The 25,394-nt window shown below is 42.2% G+C and overlaps 1 protein-coding gene across 1 annotated transcript in view; it reads right to left on the reverse strand.

The window, feature by feature from the left end:
* The window catches only part of LOC126344358 (GATA zinc finger domain-containing protein 14-like), a 29,512-nt gene extending 4,757 nt beyond the window's left edge, over positions 1–24,755 (reverse strand). Inside the window, exon 1 of the mRNA XM_050002013.1 lies at positions 24,453–24,755. The gene's annotated coding sequence lies outside the window, so the exon portion shown is untranslated. The remainder of the gene's footprint in view (positions 1–24,452) is intronic.
* Positions 24,756–25,394: the final 639 nt, after the last annotated feature.

The following is a 25,394-nucleotide window of genomic DNA, read 5'->3' on the forward strand; positions in this document are numbered from 1 at the left end:
GAAATAAATGTTCTAGTGAGAAGAATCTTTTCCGTAAATTAAATGTTTTAAATAGGTACTTCTCTCCTATTTAGAACTTAAAGGGCATTTTTTCTAAAATTAGAAGTAATTTTTTTCTTGTAATTTTGTATTTATTCCATAATATGTCTTTCTGATTGTTCCTTTGTGACATAAAAGTTAAGACGAAATATCTAGATAATAGAACATTAAATGAGGCCCTGACTTAATTCCCTTTTTATTAATTTTTCTTGGATCGCATCGAAAGACGTACTGTGCCTACAGTACCCTCGTCACAGTTTCAGAAATGATTTGTAGTGCCAAAATTACACAAAGACAGTACAAGCCGGTTGTTAGAAAAAGAAAACATTCTGAACACACATGATCTTTAGCTGAAATCGAACCAATCTACTCTTTTGCACAAATATCTAAAGGAAAATTTCGCAACTAGTTTAAAATAATAAATTCTTGTATTGTTAAAATGCACTGACCAGCCCGAACATTATGACCGCCTATCAATTAACCGGAATGTCCACCTTTGATACGGATGACAGCGGCAGAACGTCGTGGCATGGAAGCAACGAGGCCTTGTTAGGTCGCTGGAGGGAACTGGCATCACATCTGCATACACATGTCACGTAAATCCCGTAAATTCGGAGGAGGGGGGCGATGAACTCTGATGCCATGTTCAGTCACATCCCACATGTGTTCTACCAGGTTCAGACGTGGCGAGCGGCGGGCAAGCACATCAATTGGAACTCACTACTGTGTTCCTCGAACCACTCCATCATATTTCTGCTCTTGTGATAGGGCGCATTATCTTGTTGAAAAATTCCACTGCCGTCGAGAAACATGATCGTCATGAAGGGGTGTTTGTGGTCTGCAACCAATGTACGATACTCCTTGTCCATAATGGTGCCTTGAGGGAGCTCCACTGGATCCATGGATTCCCACATGAATGTTCCCCAGACCACAATGGAGCCGCCGCCAGCTTGTCTCCGTCCAGCAGTACAGGTTCGAGGAGCTGTTCCCCTAAAAGACGACGGGTTCTCGACCTCCCATCGGCACGATGACGGGGCTATCGGATTCATCAGACCATGCAACGCTCTGCCATTGCGCCAAAGTCCAGTGCTGATGATGACGTGCCAATTTCAGTCGCGGTGTTAACTTTGGCACATAAATGGGTCATCGGCTGCGGAGGCCCATCGATAGGAGTGTTCGATGCGCTTTATGTTCAGACACACTTGTACTCTGCCCAGCATTAAAGTCTGATGTTAGTTCTGCCACCGTCCGCCGTCTGACCTGTTTTACCAGTCTGCCCAGCCTACGACGTCCGACATCGGTAATGAGAGATGGCCTCCCAACTCCACGACGTCTGGACGTGGATTCACCTTGGTTTCGCCAGGTGTTAAAAACGCTACAGCTCGAACATCCGACAAGTCGTGCAGTTTCCGAAATGCTCGTGCCGAGTCTCCAGGCCATAACAAAAATCAAATGGCTCTGAGCACTATCGGGCTTAACTACTGAGGTCATCAGTCCCCTAGAACTTAGAACTATTTAAACCTAACTAACCTAAGGACATCACACACACCCATGCCAGAGGCAGGATTCGAACCTGCTACTCTAGCGCCTAGAACCGCTCGGCCACAACGACCGGCCCGGGCCATAACAACTTGCCTTCGGAAAAACTCAGCTAGATCGCGTTCCACGTGACGCTACTATCGCCTAGCCGCGTTTATATAGACAGTTGGTTGATGTTCATAAAGTTCTGCGTGATTAATGTATCTTGAACTGCCTTTCATAAAATACACACTGTAAGAAAAAAATTTGCACTACAACAGGAAAATACATCTATAAGATCACCGAACCCCACAAAATTTCTTTCGGGGTCACTGTTCTGTTTACAATCGTACATAATATCTTCTGATGATATCTTCAAATTGTAGGGCTATACCGAAAAGATTAGACGAAAGATATTCAGCATCGAAAGCACTAACTATTCTTGATCTCCTGTATCCCCTAAATTTATGAAAGAATAAACGGTCATTTGACTCTACATTACTGAATTTACCTTGGGTACTATTTAGATTTCGGCTTTTATGCCTTTATCGAGAACAATGCTAAAAGTTGTTAGACAATTAACGCTTCATCTGTGGTAAAGTTAGTTCAAATCACTTTGCAAGTCCTGCATTTGATCAGGATCGTAAATGGTGGGAAGCGGGGCGTCCGTTGACTAGGAGAAAACCGTCGAATGAAAAGATCGTTTCCGGCCACCAGTGGATGTTTTATTTCTCCAGAAGCCTACGCCTAAGGGTGCACTAAACTCAAACTCGCTATGGCAACAAGAGACTCCTGCAGATAATTTGAGAGGCATTGCACCACCAATGGGAAGAACTAGTGGACACGTCAGGTCACGGACGAAGCTAGCAGCCAAGAAAAGCGTTCTCAATACCGACGCATTCTCACCAACCCGTCCGACGCGCCCAATGTGATCGCCTCCCCCCCCCCCTTTCCCGCGTCCTCATATTGATGGACAGCACAGCGCTCCTAATCAGCGGTACTACCGTGGGGCAGTGTTTACGTGGACGGAGCGTGGGTGTTACGCATAACATCCGATACTATGCCGGCTCAGGCTCAGCTACTGTCTTACCAAAGAGACAGTACCGTGTGTCATTTGGCAGGCAATTCAGGTGGAAAATTTGAAAAAAAAATGGAAACCGGTTTTTTATATCAATAAAGCTGGTGATCACACAAATTTCCTCTCTCTTCTGTGAGAGCCGTTTTACGAATTCCAAAAAATAGTTAGAAATTATAAAAATGAAGGCAAATTTAAATGGCTCTCGTGGAAAGTTTTGCCAACATTTACGGCAATATGGAACCTTAGAAATACTGGCGGGATTGAATTATAGCTGAACATTTAAAATGGGCGTGATTTACACATCAAATAATTAATTATCCGGTTTTGACATTTATTGAAGTTATGTACAGGATGGCCACATACAACTCGTTACAAAATTAAGGAAAATTAGAGAAGTGCCCCTGTGAGATTGGTCTTGATGTGGGCTTGCTCATGCGATGCCGTCTGCGATAGGGCGGTGTTACGACGACGACTGCTATCAAAGCCGGTGAACGGCGCGAGAGCGCCGAGGCGGTCAGCCAGACGGCGGCTGAGAAGAGCGCTGCAGGGAGTTAGTGTGGGTAGCGAATGTTGTGTCGGAGGCCTAGAATTGCCGAAACATTTAGTGACTGATCATCGGTACGTTGTTTCGTCCTTCAAAGCATCGGTCGGTTGCTTGTTTGACACACCAAGACGACGTCCGTGCCTTAAGGTAAACCAGCGTGAAATTAAGGATTTAATACTGTGGCAAGGGAGGAGCAACACCTCGTTGTTGTTAGATGGAAAAGTGATACGTATTAGGTACAGTCGGAGCGACTCAGTTCAAATTATCCTGGACTGCCCACTCCTCGACAGAAGGAAGTGCAGAACAGAGTTGATAACGTGGCGGCAGGGCAAGAAATACAGAACGGCAAGCGGTTTACTTGTATCTACCGGGTTTTAATCGGCGGAATGGATACGCGCCCACCATGCCTCGTCAGTAGCGTAAGGAAACACGTTACTCCATTTCATTCCTTTCACCATAGAAGCAAACGTTCGTTCTCTCGCTTTTCAGTCAGCAAACGCCGTCTTGCCAAAACCGACAGCGCCCTCGGTATCATAACCCATTTACCATCAGTGATGTTACAATAAGTTGATATGTCCCCTATGGTGCCTCTAGTCCAGTAACGTTATTAATGAGAACATCGCCGACCGAAGTGGCCGAGCGGTTCTAGGCGCTACAGTCTGGATCCGCGCGACTCCTACGGTCGGAGGTTCGAATCCTGCCTCGGGTATGGATGTGTGTAATGTCCTGAGGTAGTTCTAAGTTCTAGGGGACTGATGACCTCAGAAGTTAAGTCCCATAGTGCTCAGAGCCATCTGAAACATTTTTTTGAGAACATCCATCATAGGCTTTCCTTCACACAGTTAATATTTTCTGGATCCGTGAAACGACTCTCATGGAAGGGGGAGGAAATTTGGTTCAAATTGTTCAAATGTCTCTAAGCACTATGGGACTTAACATCTGAGGTCATCAATACCCTAGACTTAGAACTACTTAAAACTAACTAACCTAAGGACATCACACACATCCATGCCCGAGGCAGGATTCGAACCTGCGACCGTAACAGCAGATCGGTTCCGGACTGAAGCGCCTAGAACCGCTCGGTTACAGAGGCCGGCCGAGGAAATATTCAAAGTGAACAGTTTTATTGATAGGAGAAACGGATCTTCAAAATTTTTTCGAATTTTTCATTTTAATTGTCTTTCATATGGCAAAATGGAGAAATAAAACCACCACTGGTAACTGGAAACGATCTGTTCCGTAGAAGGTTTTCTCCTAACACCACCCCAAGCCCCGCTCCCGATTATTTTCCCATCATGAACAAGTTCAGCACGTACGAAGTGGTGTCACAAGTGAGTACAGGAAAGGAGGAGAGTGATGTTACTGTAACCCGCTTAGATTGACAACGTACAGGAGATCGAATGATCAGGACTTATCAAGTGAGAGTCCAGGGCTGACGTTAAATGACAGAATAGGAAGTTAAGTCAAATAAAAAGAATGTATTTAAGTGCACAGGATACAAGGGGCATGCCTATGGTAGGAAATTACCAGGTGTAGGCCAGTCGAACAACTAAATAAAGTGGGCAACGGGAGGGGAGGCGGTACAGGCTAAGTTACGTTGGTGGGCGGTCATGGAGCGCAGAGCCAGAGGCTCCGCCTCCCAAAGAATACGTCTGCTCTGCTCGAGGTCTGGGTCACATAAAGTATTGCATGGCTGTGGCTCAGCACCATCGTAAAATTCTACAGTTGGCTTGGATTCTTCTATGTTTCTGCAGACTTCAAGCAGTGTGACGTTATGATTTTAAAGTTTTTAATAAAGATCTTTCTAAAAAAAACATTACACTTGGACAGCCTCAACTGCACTGTTTCGAGAAAAGGGGTCTGTACGATAGGTCTGCGGCCTCAACTATGTGACTCAAATGTAATAGAATAAATTTTATTTAGAAACTTGTCGGTTTTGTAGTGAAAGAAACTTTTATTCCACTACTAAGCGAAACACAAATTCAAAGTTTTCTTTTCACTACAAAACTTACATGTTTCTAAATAAAATTTATTCTATTATACAGGGTGTTACAAAAAGTTACGGCCAAACATCCGGAAACATTCCTCAAACACAAGGAGATAAAATATTTTATGTGGACATGTGTCCATGTTAGAGCTCATTTTATTACTTCTTTTCAAATCACATTAATCATGGAACGGAAACACACAGCAATAGAACGTACCAGCGTGACTTCAAACACCTTGTTACAGGAAATGTTCAATATGTCCTCCGTTAGCGAGGATACATGCATCCACCCTCCGTCGCATGGAATCCCTGATGCGCTGATGCAGACCTGGAGAATGGCGTATTGTATCACAGCCGTCCACAATACGAGCACTAAGAGTCTCTACATTTGGTACCGGGGTTGCGTAGACAAGAGCTTCCAAATGCCCCTATAAATGAAAGTCAAGAGGTTTGAGGCCAGGAGAGCGTGGAGGCCATGGAACTGGTCCGCCTCTACCAATCCATAGGTCACCGAATCTGTTGTTGAGAAGCGTACAAACACTTCGACTGAAATGTGCAGGAGCTCCATCGTGTATGAACCACATGTTGTGTCGTACTTGTAAAGGCACATGTTCTAGCAGCACAGGTAGAGTATCCCGTACGAAATCATGATAAGGTGCTCCATTGAGCGTAGGTGGAAGAACATGGGGCCCGATCCAGACACCACCAACAATGCCTGCCCAAACGTTTACAGAAAATCTGTGTTGATGACGTGATTGCACAATTGCGTGCGGATTCTCGTCAGCCCACACATGTTGATTGTGAAAATTTACAATTTGATCACGGTGGAATGAAGCCTCATCCGTAAACAAACATTTGCACTGAAATGAGGATTGACACATTGTTGGATGAACCGTTCGCGTAAGTGTACCCGTGGAGGCCAATCAGCTGCTGATAGTGCCTGCACACGCTGTACATGGTACGGTAACAACTGGTTCTCCCGTAGCACTCTCCATAGAGTGACGTGGTCAACGTTACCTTATACAGCAGCAACTTCTCTGACGCTGACATTAGGGTTATCGTCAACTGCACGAAGAATTGCCTCGTTCATTGCAGGTGTCCTCGTCGTTCTAGGTCTTCCCCAGTCGCGAGTCATAGGCTGGGAGTGTTCCGTGCTCCCTAAGACGCCGATCAATTGCTTCGAACGTCTTCCTGTCGGGACACCTTCGTTCTACGGCTATTGCCCCGTGCTAATGCATACATCAAATGGGCATCTGCCTACTCCGCATTTGTAAACATTTCACTGACTGCAAAACCACGTTCGTGATGAGCACTAACTTGTTGATGCTACGTACTGATGTCCTTGATGCTAGTACTGTAGAGCAACGAGTCGCATGTCAACACAAACACCGAAGTCAACTTACCTTCCTTCAATTGTGCCAACAGGCGGTGAATCGAGGAAGTACAGAACATACTGACGAAACTAAAATAAGCTCTAACATGGAAATTAAGCGTTCCCGGACAAATGTCCACATAACATCTTTTCTTTATTTGTGTGTGAGGAATGTTTCCTGAAAGTTTGGCCGTACCTTTTTGTATCACCCTGTATATGAGGTGCTGAGAGAAAAAGTTTTGGAGCTCGCTTAGAAATGATTTTACACTACATTTCGTGAATCATCTTCTGTGACCCCCGAGAAAACTCCTTGGCTTAAAATTTATGAAATTTAATGTTACAGATTTAATACAGTAGAACGATAAACACCAGTTTTCAGATCTATTTGAAGGTGCTCTTTAATAAAATAGGAAGAGATACACCAGAAACATTTTGTTTTAAATTCACACTTAATCTTCACTATGTAGATCACATGACACAGTGTTTCCATAGATTGTTGAATGTATGTATGTCCATGTATTTCTAGGCAAGTAAATAAACTATTTTTGGTAGAATCGTTATTCTGCCCGTTTTTAGATAAGTCTACTTTCAACGAACAATAATGAAAGTTTACCTTTTCTTCCTCCTCGATCAAGGGATCTGACATTCATGCCCCGACCCGTAGAACGCCAGTTTTCTTTCTCCTGATAACAACGTCCTCCTGAGTTGTCCCCGACCGGAGATCCGAATGGGTGACTATTTTACCTCCAGAATATTTTACCCAAGAGGACGCCATCATCATTTAACCATACAGTAAAGCTGCATGTCCTCGGGAAAAATTACGTCTGTAGTTTCTCCTTGCTTTCAGCCGTTCGCAGTACCACAACAGCAAGGCCGTTTTGGTTAGTGTTACAAGGCCAGATCAGTCAATCATCCAGACTGTTGCCCCTGCAACTACTGAAATGGCTGCTGCCCCTCTCAGGAACCACACGTTTGTCTGGCCTCTCAACAGATACCCCTCCGTTGCGGTTGCACCAACGTTACGGCTATCTGTATCGTTGAGGCACGCAAGCCTCCCCACCAACGGCAAGGTCCATGGTTCATGGGAGTAAAAAGAGAAATGTCTGAGTACGTTCAGTTTTGCTCAGTTTTCAAAGGAACCATCACGCCATCTGCCTACACCGGTTAAGAGAAATCACGGAAAATCTAAATCTGGATGACCGGACGAGGATTTGAATGTCATCAACGTCATCTTCTCGAATGCGAGTCCAGTTTGTAGTGATGGGGAACCGTTGAAATCGTTAAAAGTGCACAAAAATTCCAGGTTAGATGGAATGCCCATCAGATTCTATACCAGTTTTGTGGCTGAATTAGCCCTTTTGTTAAATGCAATCTATTGTATATCCCTTGAATAAACAGCCGTGCCCATCAGTTATAAGAAAGTACAGATCACACCCGTCTACAAGAAAGGTAGGAGAAGTGATACACAAACCCAGTACCCAATATCATTCACATCCATTTCTTGTAGAATCTTAGATTATATTCTGCGCTAAAGCTGATCAGGTATCTCTAATAGAATGGGCTTCTCAATGCCAGCCAGCACGGATCCCGGAAACATCAAATATGTGGAATCCAAATCGGTTTTTTCTCACATGACATACTGAAAGCCACGCGTCAAGAAGATCAGATAGATGCGGTACTTCTTGATTTCCGGAAAGAAAATTATTATAAAATGATGCAATGGTCTGGATTACCAAGCGAAATGTGTGTCTGGACTGAGGATTTTTTGGTAGGAAAGACGCAGCACAATTTACCTTGGGGGGAAAATCACCGACGGATGTAGAAACAACTTCGAGTGTGCCCCATGAAAATCTGTTCGATCCTTTGCTGTTCATGTTGTATATTAATGATCTTGCGGTCAGTATTAGTGCTAATTACAGACTTTCGCCGATAATGCAGCTGTCTAAAATGGAGTGCAGTCCGAAAGGAGCTGCACAAATATTGAGTCAGATCTTGATGAGATATCAAAGTAGTTCAAAGATTAGCAAGATGTTTAAATGTTTAAAAATTAAAATCGAACACTTCACAAAACGAAAAAACGTAGTATCCTGTGACTGTAGAATCATTGAATCACAGTTGTAATGCGACAACTCTTTCAATACCTGACTGTACCCTTTTGTAATGACATGAAATGGAGTGTCACAGAGTTGCTGAAGAAACTGAACTGGCAGACTCTTGAAGATACAGGTAAACTATCGCGAGGAAGTCTATCTAATAAGTCTCAAGAACCGGTTTTAAATGACGACTCTAGGAATATACAACTCCACAAATCATTCCCGAAGGTATCGTGAGGTCGAGATTAGATTATTAACTGAAACCTCGGCCTATCTGCAGAAACGCAGCTACCTATAATGAAGTGCTATGGAAAAACGGCACAAATACTTAGACAGACCTTATTATGATTTCAAAAAGACGCAAGTATTTTAAAAGTGCATAAAGTTCTCAAAAATGTGAAATAGTGCACTTTGCAAAACACTTAAACATAGTACCTTGTGATTGAAATATCCATGAGTCACAATTAGGATCAATAAAGATATTATTCGCAAATTGTGAATATGGTTCCGCATCAGCTGTAGAATATTTATGAACAAATTTAAATTTATGCCGAACTGGGCCTCAAAATGTATTTCTTTCTTCTTTTTGTTCGTTATTCGTCGCTGAATACTCACTCGTTTTTCAATTTTTATGTTTTTTTATTACAGAGGCCAGGAAGCTCTCTCACCGGACTCGCTGAGCTATCGTGCCAGCATCTATTCGGGTATCCGAGCACACCTCCAGAAGCTGCCCAAACTTCCACTTGTCCTGGTGTTTACATTCCCTAGTGCTCGCATTGTACTACAGTGATTCCCGCACAGGCGAGCTTGGATGGTCGGGAAGCCGAAGTGGCTAGGGAAAGAGGGAAATCAGGGTTCAAATTACAGTCCGGCACAAATTTCCATTTGTTCTAAAAGACTCTACAGCAGACACGGAACCATAATCGCAATTTACCTTCAGTTCTTAACTAAATTGCGGCTGTTCGTTTCAACGCTGTTGCATGTCTGGAGGTACACTGCTTAGGGTTGCATAGTACACCACAGACACTGCACTACAGTCTAGGAGCTATAAACTCATACGATTACCTGTGTGTAACAGTGGGTATTAAGACGCATGATTACACAGGCTCAGTCATGCTTAAAGCAGGTGGCAGACTTAGGTTCGTTGGTAGGATACTGGGAAAATGCAATCAAGGAGATTGTTTACAAAACACTCGTGTGACGGATGCTGAGGTGCTAAATGCGTCAGACCCAAATCAAATAGATCTAACAAGCGATATTGAACGTATACAAATAAGGACAGTATATATGTTATCCGGTTTGTTTAACCCGCAGAAGAGTGTTACGGAAATTCTGAGAAACCTGAGCCCGGAAAACGCTACACAGACGCCAGCTACCGCCTTAAAGAGTACTTTCGGAGTTTCTAGAACCAGTATTAATTGAAGTATCTAGGAATCTACTACAGTTTCCTCTCTATCTCTCCCGTAGGATTCACGAGACAAGATTAGATTAATTACAGCACGCCCAAAAGTATTTAAGCAAGAATTTTGTCGCACATATGTTAACAGAAGGAATACCTAATACATGGTATAATGGGAAGAACCTTCTACCATGTAGTTCACAATGGTTTGTCGAGGACAGGAGTAGATGTAGAAGTGTATGTCATGGCGTGGGAAGGCTATCCGAATGCAAACGTGTATTACACGCTACAATGATTCAGCTGCTGATGAGTATATTTTTCGTCTGTCATCGATTTGTAACGATTACACCTTTACCATCCGCAAATTAATCAGCCTTATAACTGTAAGTTAGAAATGCAGTTGATCAATTTATATGAGGAAAAGAAGTCGATCTACGAACAAATAACGTTACAGAGCATCAGAAGGGAGCTAGCTTGTCTCCAGCTACGTAAATACGTAAAGGAACCTCCTCTTTCCTATTACTCAGAGGTAACTGATACCAGCTAAATGCCTTAGCCTAAATCGCGTAGTGTACTAATTTATTTAGCAATAAATCGTGATCCTCACGATCAAAAGTTTTTCTTAAATTGTAGAGGACACTGTGGCTGCCGGTTTTTATCAACACTTCCCACTATCTCGTGTAAGAAAGAATATATATTTTGTGGTCAACTGATGAGGCACTATTAAAACTAAACTCAGAGAAACAGCCAACTACTCAATTTTGCATTATCAGTAAATCATAGAGTACAATTATATTTGCCTGTAGCTACAAACTTTCCCTCTTTTCTCTCCTCGTGTAGAGATCTCAACACTGAATATTTACGTGTTTCCGAGATGATAGATATTTCACAAAATGTGTTACGCAATTACCAAATACGCAGCTCATGTACGGCACACAAATATTTTCTATCGCACTTGAAATTTGATCATAACCTTATGGTCTATACACTTCTGAGACATAATTTTCAACCCAATTTCCTACTAATCTCTCGTCATTAACTTAACCTTCTCTTGTTTCTTTGGAAAGCATGTTGAAGAAAATGATGAAATGATTGTGGTACAAAAAGTTTCGATTCGGTTTGTCAGCTATAGATAAGAAACTATCGCTCAACATTTTGCATATCTCATTAGAGTTAGTAACATATTTTTTCTCCTATCTCGGGTGCCATGGAAAGAAGCCCCCAAAAATCAACATGCATCAAATTAATTGTTTGTAATATACGCTTGTCCATTATTTTTCTCCATTTTTCTTTGTTCATTTTTTATTTCTTGTAAAGAAGCAGCGTAATTATCGCCTGACAAAATTCAAAGAGTAGAACAAATATACAAGAAGCCGAACTAACATTAAAAGAAACGTGAAATTCTTCTATACAGACCCTGTCACACAAAAATAAACGATACCTGCTCCTTATGCTATTAATCGCCTTCACTGTGTTGCTTCATTATTCACACTCCCTACTCCCTCTTCTCTCTCTCTCGCGCACACACACACACACACACACACACACACACACACACACTGACAAACGTACAGAGTCGGCGTTGCTTTCACGGAGGAGTCATTCATTGGTACGATGCCTACAGACCTCTCCTTAACAAAACATTCTTCGATTTTTTGCGCCAACTTTGAAATATTTTTGTGGACGGAACTCCTCTGATTTTTTTGTGGTGCTATATTTTTAATCTAGCGTGTCCATTGGGAAAGTAAAATATTAATCGTACATAGCCATACTCTACTACTTGCTAATATGATAACCATAAGCAAACCTTTCTGCTACTTTCATATGAAAAGTAACTGCTCCTCGTTGTAGCAACAGTAATTCAATACTGCAGTTACAAACAAACAAACTCTTAAAATGGGGCAAATGCATGTAAGGCTTAAGTTTCAGGCTGTACGCAAAGTGTGAACAGTCACACGTTTTATTCATCTATCAGACATTTCATTTCTCATTACAATATTACCACATTCAGTTCTTTGTGCTATACCCCGTATTTCAGTTTCACAATACGAACCATTCTAAGGATGTAATACAATTTAAGTGCTTAATTTAAATGCTGTGGGGCATTTGTTGTGCAAAACTCTGAGCGTATCGAGACAGTCGAAAACCCAATCATAGAAGTAATAAATTCAATTAGTGTGATGGAGTGAATGAACAGCACTTAGAAAGGTTTTCGCCATTTCATTAATCTAACTCCGCTGTGAATGAGTATCTTAGTCAACAGGTACGTTGGTTTACTATTATTACTCTCCAAGCTTATGTTTCACAGCTTCCTTTAGTATGTTAATCCTGTAATCGTACGGGATGGGAACTTCAGTGACTCACAGTATACAGTTGTGTGCCCAACGTTCTTTAATGTAAGGAATGTCTTAAACCTGTTGCTGGCGAGGCATTAGTTAACTTGAATAGAGGTTACGGGCGAAAATGTCATATGTTCGGAAACCGTCCCAAGTGAAGTGATTTAGGGCTACCACCGAATTACTATATAAGGACGACTATATTCTTATCTTCCTAACAATGCGAGTTAAGCGTCTTATCGCCTGCAGTTATTTAACCATTGTTTGATAGTTCGACTAAATATTATACTGAGGAAAAACAGGATAATACTTATTTAATTAGTGAACCAGATGCAAATTTGATTTTACATTAATTGAAGAGTTTATCTTCTTTGCCTGTAACAATAATTTACGAAACCCGTAAGAAGTCGTAGAATGTAAGACAGATGATAATTGGTGTTGTGAATCTGAGAGAGTGTTTCACTGGAAACAAAGATTCCTTTCGAAGAATTAGTATGAAAAAAATTTGAAAAGGGAAAATTACATACCACTCTCCATTTGACACTATGGAGCACAACGCTCAATGAAAGAAAAAAAAGATGTGTAACAGTGAATGTCGTTCTTCGTTATAGTGTATTTCTTTGAAAAGGACGAAACACATTAATGTCATGCGATTAAATATATATTATTAGCTATTAGTGTCCCATTGCCGAGCAAAGGCCTATCCCACCTCCTTTCATCTTTCTCCCCCCCCCCCCCCCTCTCTCTCTCTCTCTCTCTCTCTCTCTCTCTCTCTCTCTCTCTCTCTCTTTCTTACGCTACGCTGCATACTCTTTTCATGACAGAAACTGTCGATATTTAATTCTAACACTTCATTTTACATTCATTACACTTCTTTCTATCGCCGCAGGCGTCACTCTTTAATCTTCTTTTACTAAACTATGGGACGCAGCTAGCGTTGCCACATCCTATGTTAAAAAAGATCGTGGTTTAGGGACAAGTGGTTTAAACACCGGTGGTAGCAGGACCTAAAGTCGGAACAGACGTAATTTTTCAATTATTAGATAAGTATTTCTTTGTAATACATTATGAACAGAGTTATTACACTGGTACCACTCTGTTCAAAAGTACTTCATGTTTATGAGAAATACCAACTACAGACAGGTAAAAAAATTTCGGGTTACACTTCAGCATAAATCACAAATTATTTAAAGATCAATAATCATCTTTTAACTTGCATAATCAACAGTTACAATCCGCGTCACGTACGAAGGCAGCCAGTTTCCATCCGTTCTGCTCATCCCTCTAAACTAATCTCTTGCAGCTAGGTTCATTCTCTTTCCGAGCGGATAGGCGTGAACTAGTCGTAGATAACGAGAATCTCTCGCCTGCAGGCTGGACAGTTACCATATACAAGTATACAAGTAGGCGAGGGGGACATGAGCTGCGTTTCAACTTTTTCATACATGAATCTGTAAATGGTGAACATTGACGTCACAAAAACTTGTTATAATTTTGCATGAGAAACCTGGTTTAAAAGGAAGTGCTTCGACAATGCAACTAATTTAAAAAGCCATTGGTTTTAAATACGGTAATAACGGAAGAAAGTTGTTATAGAAAGAAGCGTCATAGCAGCAACACGAGCCATATTTCTCAGAAAGATGCGTGAAATAAGAGAAGGTAGTTAAACGGTGTACTAAATTTATGAAACGTGTGAATCGGAATCACAGGAGAGCCTAGTAGGGAATGGGCGACGGTATTGGCGGTTTTATAGTTCCCACTGGGAAAGGTTCTCGGGTAATTTTCTGGAAGCTGGCTCTTCTTCTGGTTTCTATTCCTGACAGCAAACTTCTTTTTAGGTTTAATACGTGAGTGGTATACACGTTAGTAGCAGTGGCGTTCAGAAACTACTGAAGCACTAAAAATAAACAAGACTCCAGCGGCGGCTGATGGAAATGGTTCAAATGGCTCTGAGCACTATGGGACTCAACTGCTGTGGTCATCAGTCCCCTAGAACTTAGAACTACCTAAACCTAACTAACCTAAGGACATCACACACACCCATGCCCGAGGCAGGATTCGAACCTGCGACCGTAGCAGTCGCACGGTTCCGGACTGCGCGGGCTGATGGAAGCCTGGCATATTCTATACGGAATTGCCACTAAGTTAGCTCCCACTTTAAACATAAGATACCGCAGATCAGAGGAACAGAAGACTGTCCCAGTTGTTGGAAAAAAGCACACGTCAAACATGTTACAAGAACGGTATCAGAAGCTATCCTCAAAATTATCGTTCATTATCGTTGACAGTCGTCTGCAGCAGAATCTTCTAACTTGCTCAAAATTATCGTTCATTATTGTTGACAGTCCTCATTAGCAGAACGTTGTAACATATTTTTATTTCGAACTTAATGAGGCATTTTTGATAGAATGGCATATCCGCTCCAACCAGCATCGATTGTGAAAACAAAGGTCACGAGAAACGTAGCACGGGCAGTTGTCGAGTGAAATCCGGAACATCGTAATAGATCAAGGCTGAAAGTGTCCTTACGGTGTCCGCGGCTCTTTCGCTGCGTGTTGCTGCTGGCAGTTCGTTATCATTGATCGTAGCCATTTCGATAACAGGATACGATTACCAGTAAGAATAGCTCAATCTTATAGTCTTGGTAGTCATAAATATCTGGCTATTTTTGTCACAGTTTCCCAGGTTACGGTTACGCTGGAACCTAACAGAACAGCTTAAAGGTGTACTGTGAGGCAATCAAGGGGAATACATTATCTCTTGACTTCCAAAGAGCATTTGACTTGATACTATATCAATGTTTATTAACTATCAGGGCATCAAACAAAATTTGTGATTGGATTGAGAATTTCTTGATAGGTAGGATACAACACGTATCTTGGCTGCTGAGTCATAAACAAGGGTAGTAGTCACTTCAGACGTGTCACAGGGAAGCGAATTGGAATCCTCGTTGTTCGTACAAGATGCTACTGACATGGCAGAGACCTTTAATAGTGGTAAGCTCAGACTCAAACTGAAGGGGTCTGGGTCCGATTTCTAGCCGGGTCGGGATTTTCTTTGTTCATAGACTGGGTGTTGTGTCCTCCATATCCTCATACCATCATAGCTGACATGGAAATCGCCTGCATGCTGCATGGCGTCACGTGACAAGTCTAAGCCAATGTAGCTTCCTACCAGTGTTCGCCTTGGTCCCAATGAATGTTCTGAATTATAGAAACACACTGTCGTCTCTCCCACTGTGAGACTGCTGTAAAACTGAAGGCCAGTTTTAATATAAAAGATAAAAAAATAGACTTTTTGCAGGTAATGAGGTTATCTGTAATGAAGTACTACTATCTGAAAAAGCTGCAAAAATATCCAGTTAGATTTTGATAAGATTTCAAGTGGTGAAAGGTTGCGAACTTGACTTAAATGTACAAAAATGCAGAACTGTATACTTCACAAAACGCAGAAAACTACTATCATGTTACTCGGATATCAATTAGCCACAAATGGAATCCTTCACTTTCTGCACATCTTCAGGTATAACAGTCAATGGACATACAGAGCTACTATAAATGATTAATTCTTTTTCAAAGCTCTACACTTTCCAAAGTATTTCATGTACAAATATGTGTGGTGCATGAATAGAACCGTAAACTCACCAAGTTTCCATTTTGCACTTCACAAATATTCTATGAGTGTCCCTCTGGCAACACGACACATGTCTAACCAGTAGTAAAGCTCTTTCCATACCTTATGTAGCCACATCGTGTCAGTGGTCTCCACAACAGCATTGAGGCATTCTCTGAGCTGTTTCAGCTTTCTTGTCAGTGGGCTTAGTAAACACGGCTCCTAATGTACATCAAAAGGAAAAAGTCACGAGGCGTTAGATGAAGCGACCTGGGAGGTCAAGGGAAAAGAGCCAAATCATCTGCACTCTATGCCCAATCCAGCGATGTGGGAAGTCCGTCGTTTAAATAGCGACGAACATCGATGCTCCAATCAGAAACAGTGAATTGTGGAAACAACTAGAACTGCAACATATCAACATAAGATGTGTCCGTCACAGTCCTATCAAAGAAGAAAAACGGCCTACACAGCTTCGAGTATGGCACTGCACAGTAAACGTTAACCTTCGGCGAATGTCGTTCATGCGCCACTGTTTCGTGAAGATTTTCAACGCCCCACATTATCACCTTGTGACGATTAACCTTTACAGACATATGGAAACTTGCTTTCTCGCTTAATATGAGCTGGGAGATGGAATGTTCATCCTCAAGTACTTCCTAGAATTGTGATGCAAATTGAAGGCAACGGCCATTATTTTCAAGAATTAATTGTTGCAATAGATGCAGACGGTAATGTTTGAAATGCAAACGCCGTCACAAAGTCTCCCACACATTTTGCAGCAGTATTTTTGCTGGAGTATTCCAAGTGTATGGCTTACGCGGGCCGTTAAATTTCTTTGGACTGCGTACGAAAGTTCCCTCACCCTCTCCACGACCGCATCTGTCAAAATTGGTCGACCAGTACTTTGTGTTTAAAGGACAGCCATTCTCCCTAAATTGTCGATACCAACGCACAATGCTCTGCTTACATGGCGATTCTTTCCACAATTCCTTCTGAATGCACGATGGCCGGCCCCGGTGGCCGAGCGGTTCTAGGCGCTTCAGTTAGGAACCGCGCGACTGCTACGGTCGCAGGTTCGAATCCTGCCTCGGGCATGGGTGTGTGTGATGTCCTTAGGTTAGTTAGGTTTTAGTAGTTCTAAGTTCTGGGGGACTGATGACCTCGGATGTTAAGTCCCATAGTGCTCAGAGCCATTTGAACCATTTGAATGCACGATGCACTGTTGTGACAGATAAACACCTAGCATATTTGTTGCTTTCTCACCATTTTGTCAAGCCGTTGCACTCGTAACGCCAACTGGAGAGCATAATACAAATTCGGTGAGTTCATGGTTCTTTACGTACTTCATTCACTGTCTGAGGCGCCTTGCCACGGTCCACGCGGCTCCCCCGTTGGAGGTTCGAGACCACCCTCAGGAACGGGTGTGTGTGTAGTCCTTAGTGTTAGTTTAAGTTATATTAAGTAGTGCGTAAGCTTAGGGACCGATGACCCCAGCATTTTGGTCCCGTAAGACCTTACAACAAATTTACAATTTTCATATTTGTACATCTGATACTTTGGACAATGTAGAACTCTGAAAACAAATGAACCATGTATAATAGCCCTTTATGAAACGGAATGACAACATAGAACCAGTGAAAGGTACAGCAGGCGTCAGCTTTTGGTTCATTGGGAGGATACAGGGAAAATGCATTCAGCCTATAAAGGAGACCACATGCAAAACCTTTACGCGTCCTGTCGTTGAATACTGCTCAAATGCATGAAACCCATACCAAATATGACTAACAAGGGGTAGCCTATGGAACGTATCCAAAGAAGAAGTTGTAAAAATGAGTGTTGTCTGTTCCGTCATATATATCCGGTAGAACACACACCACTAGCGAGAAAGCATCTGAGACATATACATGAATTATTGTAGTGAAAGGAATGGAAAGGGGATATGAAAGAGATAGAAAGGAAGGACTTCCAGCCGTACGGGACATTGCGGCAATGCAGCGGTGACAGTTGGAAATAAGTGCCGGACCGAGATACGAACCTGGATATTCTGCTTCTTTAGAATTGCCACCAGGACACGCTCTCCGTCAGACCCATATTCTGGACATCAAGCTCGCCGCAACACAACGACCCCCCGCAGATTTCGCGTAGGTGTTCGAACGTTGGTTGTGCATCCGTACTGCTAATTTTTCAGTGCGGGTGCACAACCGACGTCCGAACTCTTACCGCAATCAGAACTTTGCGAGTAGGGGGTTAACGGGCGGGAGTCGTTGTGGAGTGGCGAAGGTGAAGTTGAGAATTTAGGGCTGACGGAAAACCTATCAGGGTGGCCGAGGCTGTTAAAGCAACCGTTTTCTGAATTCGAATTCCAGTCCGTCACAAATTTTCAGCTCTCGCCGTGGCATTGCCGCAGTGTCCTGTGCGCCTTGATGTCATTATTTCCTTCCTATCTCTTTCCCATCCCGTTTGCTTCCCATTCCTCCCACCCCAGCCTTTCAAACTAAAAAGCAGAACGGCCCAGGCGATACAAACGGCTACCTAGGATATAAGCTGAGATGAGGGGCGCCACGCGCAAAATGTATATACAGGAATTGTCATAATTAGAGGCGAAAACAAGAAACAGACGCGGGCGGAAGCACGTGAAAAAGGAAGCGAAAACGCTGTAGTAAACATGGGTCGTTAAGCGAGACAACCGCCCGTAAGCACCGCGAAAACGATATTTGAGGTCAGGGCGCAAAGAGGCATTTAAGCAGACATTCTTCCCGCGCTCCATGCCCGAATCGAGTAGCATAAGAAGAAGCTCTAACATGTGATAGCATGCTAAGTACCCTTTGTCATGTAATTCACAGTGGTCTTCAAAGTATTTGTATGTACGCTCAGACAGATCGCTTGTTGGATGTGAACAGAGAAGCAATCGACCTCCGAGCAGTAAATTTACTTGCATAGAAAAGAGGGGAGGAAATGGGAATAACAAGCTTCTGCTGTCTCACGAAGCTCCAGTAGGAAAGCAGAAATGATTCGCGAAAGTAGTAAATGTATTTACGGTTCGCTGAAGTGCCTTGCTCGCAAGACTTTTCAGTAATGGTAAAAGCAGACAGCACTACACCACATTCTCTATAGTCCGATTAAAATTATTATTTGTTGGATGGTACTTCACGCGTTATAGCTGCTTTATACCATTCAGAGCGCTCAACGTCACGCTGGAGCCGTTCGCCGTTGCCAAACTTCAACAACGGTTACTTGACTTCCAATCACTGACATCGGCTTGCATTAGCTAAACTTCGCACGAAACCGAATTCCTGAAGGCTGTCAATTAATCGCTGTGTCTGGGGCATCAGAATCATAAATACAAGAGATTTGTCGAGTGTAATGGTATACGTAGTGGTTAGTGTATAAACTTGACGTGTAGGAGATGGAAGACCTGATCCTCGTCATATGCAGCGATTTTTTGATTTTTTTAAATCTTATCAAAAGACTTTGATTATCATTTTTATTCAGTTGAAAGGTTTTATTTGTAATTACTTTGTTTCTAATACTTGCCTCGACGTTTTCATCCCTGTAGTGACAGTTTTATTTGCTCTTATTTTTCTTCCTATCGTTCTTCTTTCGTTTGGAATCTGCTTGTGTCATCTATAATCTGCAACCAAGTGCCAACCAGACTGTTCACCAGCTGGAAACGCGGCAGCCTAAAGTAGCCAGTAAGCGGATACTTCAGGTAAACGACGACAGCGACCATTCACAGCCTTCTTTTATAGGTATAACTAAAATTTTGCTGCGGAAGATAGCTAGGCATACAAATATACGACGTATTATGAAATTTTGCTGTCTCGAGTTTGTTCTAGCCGAGCGGTCTAAGGCGCTGCAGTCATGAACTGTGCGGCTGGCCCCGGCGGAGGTTCGAGTCCTCCCTCGGGCATGGGTGTGTGTGTTGGTCCTTAAGATAATTTCGGTTAAGTAGTGTGTAAGCTTAGGGACTGATGACCTTAGCAGTTAAGTCCCATAAGATTTCACACACATTTGAGTTTGCTAGTAAAGGTTCGCCTTAAACGCAGTGAAGAAAGCGATCGCGATTTTAGTTCTGCCGCAGATTGTTGATCGCCGTTTTCTCTGACATTGCACGTCACGAGGTTGCGGTTAGGATAGGACATGAGTACAAAAACCATCGTCTGCCACAGATCAGTCACTGGCCACTTAAAATCAGCTGTCGACATACCTCGCGGCTGGCGCTTCCAACATTTACGCGTTACACGTTTTACGCTAGACGCAAATAGAGATGCGTATGGCTCGTCGCACCGCGCGTTTTTGTAACTTCACAGGTTCAAATGGGACGGAGCAAATTGGGACGCGACACACGCCTGCGGCCGGTCGCACGGCGTTATGTTTGTGGCACTGTTTCTCGTGTCCCGCGCCACGCTGGAGAGATGAGGCGGGGAGCGAGAAGGCAGTCCTGCCATATACTCACTTCGGCAAGGCGCATATGGGCAGTGGAAGTATTGCCCATCCGGCAAATACAGCCTTACAGTATACTGAATTTTATTGTCACTTAGTAGTGTTTCGTTTTTCGCCCTTTATGCTGTGCATTTCCTTTCGTTAGTACATAATTGTTTTATGTTGCATATATCTGTATAGTTTTATGTTTCGTTTATTCTTTTGTCAAGAACAATGCACAGTTCCATAACTAACGAGCCATTATCCACTGGGATTATATCTTCTGCCTCCACAACGTTTTCAGATCGTAAGAAGGGACACAGTTCGTCATGAGGTTAGTGAATAAAGAAGTAAGAAATATTATAAAATCATGCGATCCAGAAACAAGGCAGGAAAGTAAAACAAGGTTATGTACTTGCTGACTGTTATGCTAGCGTATCTCTACGATCTGTTACAAAAAGTCGAAAAGGCGTAATTCCCACAGGTTATGACCTCTTTGTGCTCCTGGTTAAAAAGCGTTCAAGGTATGAAGTACATGACTTTACCTATCATTGCTTCAATATACATGTAATGAGAGACATTATACTACACACATATGGACATTACAATTCTACTGCCAGTTAGAAACAGTCGAGAAACTCTCACGAATAACGTAGTTTTAATTGGCTCGCAGTGACGAGAAAATGCATTTCAGTGGTTGCATAAACATTATCAGCAGGCTACACTAATGAAACACCTTTCAACTATACAAAAAAAAAACATGTTCACTTAGGCAAGAGCTGCACCCCTCCTGCCCCCCCCCCCCCTCGCCACTTCCCCCCCCCCCCCCAATCCCTCACATTCGATATACCACTTTTCTGCCATTTTTTCTACATATAAAACGAATTTCTATTGAAAAATATAACTTAAATGAGCTATATAAGAGAAAAACAGCACATACAACAAATTACGTGTCATTGTAGTGAACAAATAACATTGTATAAACTTTCCAAAAAAGCTGAAAGTAAAATAATATATATGTCTTATTGTTAAGGCAGCTACTATATTTTAGTATGTCTATTAAAGAACATGTTTCATTTGCTCCTCATAAATTATTAATGTTCTTACATTATTAATTGGAAATAAAAGAAAAAGGAGTGTAATTAAGTGACCAGAAAACTTCAAAAAACTGAGTTTTTAATATAATTTAACTTTCCATTTTCTTCCTAAGAGCAAAGTAAACACAATCATTATGGCACTGAAGTTTAGCAGCTGTGTTGTGACGCCAAGGTAACGGAATCAGCCGGCCGCGGTGGTCTCGCGGTTCTAGGCGCGCAGTCCGGAACCGTGCGACTGCTGCGGTCGCAGGTTCGAATCCTGCCTCGGGCATGGATGTGTGTGATGTCCTTAGGTTAGTTAGGTTTAAGTAGTTCTAAGTTCTAGGGGACTAATGACCACAGCAGTTGAGTCCCATAGTGCTCAGAGCCATTTTGTAACGGAATCTGAAACACTGCTTCACCTATACTCGATCTTAATTTATTTGCTGATACTGCTTTGCCAAGCTAAAGTCACTGCAATCGTCATATATATCCTCAAAGCTATTTCGATAATCATCTTGCAGTTCACGGGTGCGCACCCAGGAATCCGGCACATAATTGGTTGCAACTCAGCCCGCGAAAGAAATTCATAGGAGAGCGTGGCATTCGCACTGCACTCCGTTAGGGACGCACTTTCGCCGACGCTCGGCTCGCTTCGATTGTACAGGTCATGCCGCAGACCAGTGAACTTCGGCTTCCGCAAATACAGCCTATGTGTACTAAGTTCATGCAATTTAGACTTTTTAACTTTTTTTAAATGGACAAAGAAATGATGGCTTTATTTATTTAGCGTTACAGAAACAACCCTTACCTATGTGGTCAGTCATCAAAAGGATTTTCGCACACATCAACATTTGACAAATGCTTACTAGCAGTGTTTGCGAATATTAACACAATAAACTTCAAACACTCGGATTACCCGCCTGTGGCCAGTGGCCGCACGGGGTAGCCGCGCGGTATGAGGCCCCTTGTCACGGTCCGCGCAGCTCCCTCTGTTGGAGGTTCGAATCCTCCCTCGAGCATGGGTGTGTGTGTGTGTTGCTCTTAGCATAAGTTAGTTTAAGAAAGATTAAGTAGTGCGTAAGCCTAGGGACCGATAACCTCAGAAGTCTGGTCCAATAAGACCTTACCACAAATTTCAGTTGTGGGCAGAAATCGTAGTTACTCCTAACTGCATGTCGACTGCGACTGCCTATCTCAATGCCGTATTTTTTTTTATATTCTTACTCATTATTATTCGTATTGACATGAGTAAATACTTCTTGTCAGTTGTAGACATAACTGAACACTGAAACTGTTGAAACTGGAGGTAATTCTTAATGATTCAGCTACAGTCAGGTGCTTTTAAAAGCGCTCATTTTTCCATGCTGAGATTTCGAGATGCCTTGCATCCCATCTTCAGATATTTATATTTATTACATGTTGTGAACATTGTTTCTTGGCTTATGGTATTACAGAATTTTGCTACATAAGTTTTTAAGAAGGCTATTTCAAAACATAAGTAAAGAAACAATATTCATGATGCGTAGATTAATGAAAACATCTGGATACTGAGTGAATATAAAATGAATGTACTCTCAACAACAAAAAAGAGTTGTAAGAGGTGATTCGTTGGCGTGGCTTATCGTGAAAGCTGCAGTGGGAGCGCTGCACTCGTGTTAGGTGACGAGGTAGCCTGCGAGCGAAATGTCCAAAAGGAAAGCTGCCTCTGTCCTTCATGAGCTCTTTCTACTAAAATTTGAAAGCCGCTCTTTCGATAACTAGCTCAGCTGTGTCGATATTTCTGCTGTATTTATCACGAGAGGTGCTGTATATTTTGCAAGCCGTTAACTAATGCCCTTTTCTTCGAGTAGTACATTTGCTTCGGAGCCCGCTAGCCAATTTTTTACGTCCTACAATACCTAGCGAGGAATGTAGCTGCAAATCCATCATTGTTGAACATGAGCTAACTGTATAGGAGTCTAGACGGCAGCTGTATCAACCAAGCGCACTGTTGACACACAACTCTTATGACGCCTGATAGGTGGCAGCCATTTCCATATGGTGCAGGCGGAACATAAAAACACTACAGTTGGGAACACTCGCGTTCCCCTTCCGGTTAATTATTACTTTTTTTGTCAGTTTTTGCGCCCCTTGGCGGGTGCCTATCTCGCCATCTGGCTTAGACATGGTCTGCAGTCATGTGTCCACCTTTATCGTGCTTGACAGAGTAATAACAATGGTGAGTACACATCTTCTTATACATCTGGTTAACTACGGCATTGCCAAAGTCGTTTTTATTACTGATCAGTTGCATGACATAGCAAATTTTAATTTTCCTAGTGAATGCTTTTCAAATTATGTATATTAAAACTTTTTGTATATTGAACTGTTGTTATTACTATTGAAACAATAGACGTCTGTAGCATATTAAATGTGGGTTTGACGCCAAGTTATACTGGGTCCCTTCCACAACATTACCCTGGTTCCTAGCCTGCCCAACGTTGAGGTAAAGTGCGACAAATAGTAATATTTTCTGTGTTCTATCTTGTTACTGTGTTAAACGTATTGTTAATCGTATCGGTGTCACTTCCATCCTCCTCTCAAAATACATAAGAGCATGCTCAGCTATAACCACTTTGAAACATTAGCCTACGTCGGAGATTAACTTATGCAGGCACTGCGTAAGCAGTCCGTCTTAACTGTCCCTTGAATACCACTTTACATTACTTGTATTTTACTTTTACGAAAAGGAATCCAGACATTTGACATGCACTATGTGCAAGAGTGTTGGGCATGAACCGGGAAGCAACCCAGTCACTAAATGCATGATTACGCGTCAGCATTTCATCTGCAATTTCCCTTATGCTTCTAGTAGGCACCCAAAGTGGCACTGCCTCTTTAGCTGCAATTTCATACGCGCAACAAAACTTAGCGATGTTCCGATGCCTTTTCGTAAGCTAAGACATAATTTCTGTTGAATCTTCAAGTGCTTACCTTATAGTACTTAATTTACAAATACACAATTCCTGTATAGAGAAGCAAAACTGCACAAATTCGGAATTTAGGTGTCCGCGCCAGACAGATACAAAGCGGATCATCAGATAGTTTCACGAGTAAGTAAAATACGAATAACAATGAATTCCGAGAAAGAGTTTACATGAGTTCAGCACAGAAGCTTGAAACTCAAGTGGCGCGGCACTGATAAATTATATCGCTGGACATTTAATTCTGGCACTGTGATCTCTAGATAGAGATCACCACTGCTCAGACGTAAATCATAAGACGATCGAAATTGCACAGATGTTTTCGGAAGCAAGTTAAAAGTTTTCTGTACGTTCTGTTAGATTCAGTACATTAATTTATTGTCACTGACACATAACTTTGCTCTCATTTTTCAGCTTGCTTCATAAGTTTTCCAGTGTCAAACAATAACGAAGAAACGTGTCTCCTATTTTTCTTTTAGAAAAAGCTAACGATGCTTGAATTAATTGCATAACCAATTAATTAATTTTCTACATTTTGGATAGTAATCGTCGCTTTTAGATCTTCTTAATCTACTTTGCTTCTCTAAAAGGTTCCGTTTTTCGCTTATGGGTATCAAAAGTACAAAGCGTCTCACACAGCAGTTTTACATCTCCTTCCCTACTTGGTAATACATTGTCAGGTGCTTGGTAGTTGGTACCAATGATTGTACCTCACTGTCGTGTTTATTCCCCTTTCCATTGATGTATCGAGCGCAGGGGAATGTTCAAATGCTACCGTGCGCTCCACTGTAATATTAGTCGTAATGTTGCCCTGGTGGTTCATATGAGAAAGATACATAGGACATTGTAGTAAATTCCTAGATTCCCACTATGTAGCCTAAGCAGGCTTTCGTAAGATAGTTGACTTCTATATTCGAAAGTCAAGTCACTCAGGTTTTTCAGCATTTCCGTG

Source organism: Schistocerca gregaria, chromosome 1, assembly GCF_023897955.1.
Source record: "Schistocerca gregaria isolate iqSchGreg1 chromosome 1, iqSchGreg1.2, whole genome shotgun sequence".
NCBI lineage: Eukaryota > Metazoa > Arthropoda > Insecta > Orthoptera > Acrididae > Schistocerca > Schistocerca gregaria.